This window comes from Etheostoma cragini, chromosome 4 (genome assembly GCF_013103735.1).
Source record: "Etheostoma cragini isolate CJK2018 chromosome 4, CSU_Ecrag_1.0, whole genome shotgun sequence".
NCBI classification, from domain to species: domain Eukaryota; kingdom Metazoa; phylum Chordata; class Actinopteri; order Perciformes; family Percidae; genus Etheostoma; species Etheostoma cragini.
Genome location: NC_048410.1, coordinates 14,933,815 through 14,937,896, shown reverse-complemented (window position 1 = coordinate 14,937,896; position 4,082 = coordinate 14,933,815). Strand labels below are relative to the sequence as shown.

Genomic DNA, 4,082 nt, shown 5'->3' with positions numbered 1-4,082 from the left:
CCCCCCCCCCCCCACTCAATAGATACAGACTCAGAAATGGCACATCCTAATGAAAGCTCATTGTAGGACTGGCTCTAGTGGCTGTAATCCGCACCAAAGCTAAATTTACGGAAAGAGACTTCAGATACAGCATTATGGGACCAAAAAAGGCCTTTATTGTACCATTCAAAAAGCACCCTGTCAGGGACCTTTAAACCAAACAGATTTAGCCACATTCTCTACCAGCCAATCACATTCTTGCTGTCTATACTTTTTTTGGCACTTTTTTCCACTAGAAAACAGTATATTCACCACTTATAACAACGTATTACCAATAGTTTTGCACAGATTCTTGAAATTCTTGGTCAATGAACCTTGTTTATTTGAAATTATCTATAATTTGAGTGTTAATAAAAAGCAGAACTTCTAAATAATGTTGATTAATAGTTGAGATCAGATGAATTAAGTAATTGGATAATCAGAGTTATGTCAATGTTTAGTCAGGATAATGCTATTAAATCAAACTGAAAATACAATGAAAATAGAGATCTGATCCTAATTGTACTTGTGTAGAGCACTGTATGGAACCATGCATGTTATTTTCCTCTCCATTGCTGTCCGCTCACATTTCAACGTGAATTGTCATTTCTCCTCCACCGTCACCTGCAGTTCATCATTTCCAGCTACAAGGTCTGAGCTCACCGTGCTCGCTCCTCTTCTTCTTCAGATCTCAACATCCTCTTCATTCATCATATTCTACACTCCATTGCGGGTAGCATACAATACTCATACTTACTTCTCGACCACCTTTTAAATATGATGATGTCATGATGGGAATTTGATGAGGTAACAATATGGTGTAATTGCAAAAACACTTTTCCCATTGATTTTATTGTGCACACGTCAATAAATATGTAGATATTGTTAATTCAAAATGAGGTCTCTCCTGATTGAATTGTTTATGTGACCTTAACTGTTGATATTGGGTCCAGCCTGTCACCTTTGTCAGGAATTGTCGTGCAAACACAGACAACATTGGTTTGAAAAGAGACAATTTGGCTTTATATGTTTTGTTACATCTAGAATCAGCACTTTAACACCATGGAGGTGTTTATGTTCTTGATTTACAATTTTATCTTCTAATCTTTTAAGAGTAAAGTTTTAAGAATGAACAATTAATAATGAACAAACAAATAAAAACCTGATGCCATTTAAAAAATCCATTAGGATCTAGTTAACTTAAACAAGACAACCAAAGATCTGGGATACTATTTATTTGTTTATGTCTGTAACCGGTGGAAAGTATTTTCCAAGATGAATCAGTGTTTGCCTTTTTTTCTTTAAAATGAAATCTTTGCAAGTGATTCAACATAATTCCCAGTTAAAGTTGAGTAACGATGAAATCATCCAGGCGTCTCTGCAGAACAGACTCTGCAGACATGAGCCAGCAGTCCAGTGTCAGGGAAGAGACAAAACTGTAGTCAACAGCATTGGCCCTAATAAAAGAAAGACAAATATAGTCACATGTGTGTATAATATGAGTAATAATATTTAAAGCACTCTCTGACAGCTTCAGTTTTCTTACAAACTTATTTATACCTGGTAACGTCAATCTCCCTGTCTTTGATCTGAAGTTTTGTTGAGGGAGTTTGTTGCACCTCCTCATAAAAGGCTGACTTTAGAGCTGGACACAAGGAGGATAAACAATAAAGCAATGACAATGAAAGTTGCCATTACAAGAGACTGAGCAAAAGATACTTGTATTCTGACACTGATCATTTTTGACCTGATATCAAATCAAACAAACAAATGCAGCATTTTCACCCACCCAAAATTCCTGTAACGTTGTTGTCCAGTGGCTGCTGTCTTAAAACCGGCCAAAGGAATTCTACGCCATCCTTCTCATGAATAAAGATGACCATGCGTGTGTCTCCAACTGCGACATCTATTTCCTTGTCGCGCCTCATCACTGTCAAACTAGAAAAATATGGTCTTAATTTTGGACTTGTTTGCACTCATTTAAAAGGAAAGTTTGACATTGTGGGAAATATGCTGGCTTTCATGCTGAGAGCAACCCCAAATTTCCACCGTATGCGTAACAACTGTGGATCAACTCCGCTGCGTGTCGGCTCCGTGCTCCGCAGTCAGGCAACGCCCACCAGGTCCGGATTTGTTGCGGAACGGCAGTAGCCATGATTGACAGCTAGAGTCTCGAGGACCAACAAGATCTCGCAAATTCATGTAGAATAGAACCACAAAAATAAAGTTTGTTTTCACCCAGAGGAGTAGAGAGGAAACAACTCTGTGCTGTGTTTTCAAGGTGTACTGCTGTGAAATATGATCCGCCGTTCCTGCTGTGTGTTTAATTGCTGCAGAGCTCTCCGGCATCCAGAAAAAATAGAAGCTCCAGAGGACTGCAGTTTGCCAAAGCTCGGATGGAATTGACTTTAATGAAGACCTAAGGTCACCGCCACCATTCTGGAGCGGATCCGCATCCAGTGGAAATTGGGGGTTAGCTGAGTAGTTTGATACATGTTTGCACAGGAAATCTGAAGCAACAGTCAGCAGCCAGATACCTTAGCTGAGCATAAAGACTGGAAACAGAGGAAACTGCTAGCCTGGCTCTGTCCAAGGGTAACAAAATCTGCACCAGCACCTCTAAAGCTCACTAATTAACATGTTGTACCTCATTTGTTTTATCCGTACAAAAATCTAGGTCTAAACACAACAAACTGGGGGGTAATGTGCCTGACTATTTATTGGTCAGTACTGTTACAATGCAAAGTCACCTTCCAGCTGTGATGAGATCCTGTCCAGTGTGGCGTGTCGTTGTCTGTCCCTCTCGTACAGTGATGACATTGGTGTCAACCTCAACATGAAGGTCAGTCTTAAGGTGGATGACAATCCTTCTGAAGCCTCCATTCGTTACCGTATCAAGCTCACCATTCACAAACAACTCTAATACAAAAGAGAACAAATGTAACTCAACACCACACTTACAGTACAACATATTTCACTTAAAGTCCTCCTCCAGACACTTTTTAAAGTATTTAAAAAAGAAAACCTCTGAAAATGGCCTACTCTTTCTTCTTCATTTAGATATTCTGGATCTTTTTATAGATACAAGTCACTCTATTCCGACATTTAAGGTGACATTGCACGTTTTTGAGTGGAGGGGATCCTAGAGTAAAACTACCAGTACAACATGAAAAAATACTCCAAGTACAAGACCTTCACTCAATATCCCACTTAAGTAAAAGTACAGAAGTATTATCAGCAAATTTTACTTGGAGTATTAAAATATTGAAATGTTAGACAATTTTACCTCTTTAAACCAAAAAACTGTTATTTCAATTAAATTGTCTGATAAAGTTAAGAGGGGGAAATCTCTTCGGTGGTACACATATACAGTAAATACTCATAAAAATACTTAAGTATAGTACTTAATTAAATATACTTAGTTACTTCCCACCACTGCAAGCTAGGGGATAATTATTGGTTGATACACATTATACAACCGACTATTGAGTGGGCTATTAAAGGAATTTAAGAAAAACTGTGATGGCACGAAGAATAACATTACTGACCTCTGTTGGGATGGTGAAGTAGTTTAAGGCGAACGTCTCCGGTGACATCAAAGCAGAGTGGAAGAGACAGATTCTCAGTTTTTAGCAGAAACCTGTGGGAAAGAGGAACTAGAGAGGAACACAGCGTCACACAGCAGAAGGAGAAACTGAAAATGATTGTTGCTCTCAACACCAATTTAACTAACTAAAGATGAATTGTAGTGTTTGATAATAGTTATCCAAAATCTTGACTTTCATATCAGTAAACATGTATCATTTGAGAATTAGATTCAATTAAGACGAGTACCATTCTGTTCTCAGATTCCAAAGAATAGTTAAGCCAAATTACGTTAGTTTACTATTCATGGTCACAGACAAGAACCTTTTAGTAAAAGTACACCCTTTATTCATATTCATATCTAGCATGACACAGCAGAAGGAAACACTGAAAATGATTGTTGCTCTCAACACCAATATAACTAACTATAAGATGAATGAACTCTATAAGATGAACTGTAGAGTTTTTGATAACAATTA

The 4,082-nt window shown here is 38.0% G+C and overlaps 1 protein-coding gene and 1 long non-coding RNA gene across 2 annotated transcripts in view; both read right to left on the bottom strand.

Annotated features, from left to right (window-relative positions):
* The window catches only part of LOC117943420 (inter-alpha-trypsin inhibitor heavy chain H3-like), a 21,763-nt gene that overhangs the window by 14,751 nt on the left and 2,930 nt on the right, over positions 1-4,082 (bottom strand). The window lies entirely within an intron of this gene.
* LOC117943879 lies at positions 1,237-3,810 on the bottom strand. The gene is made up of 5 exons (XR_004656450.1): positions 3,567-3,810; positions 2,769-2,937; positions 1,808-1,956; positions 1,579-1,663; positions 1,237-1,475 (listed from the first exon to the last, which is right to left on the bottom strand). It is a non-coding gene; the product is annotated as an uncharacterized LOC117943879 (long non-coding RNA).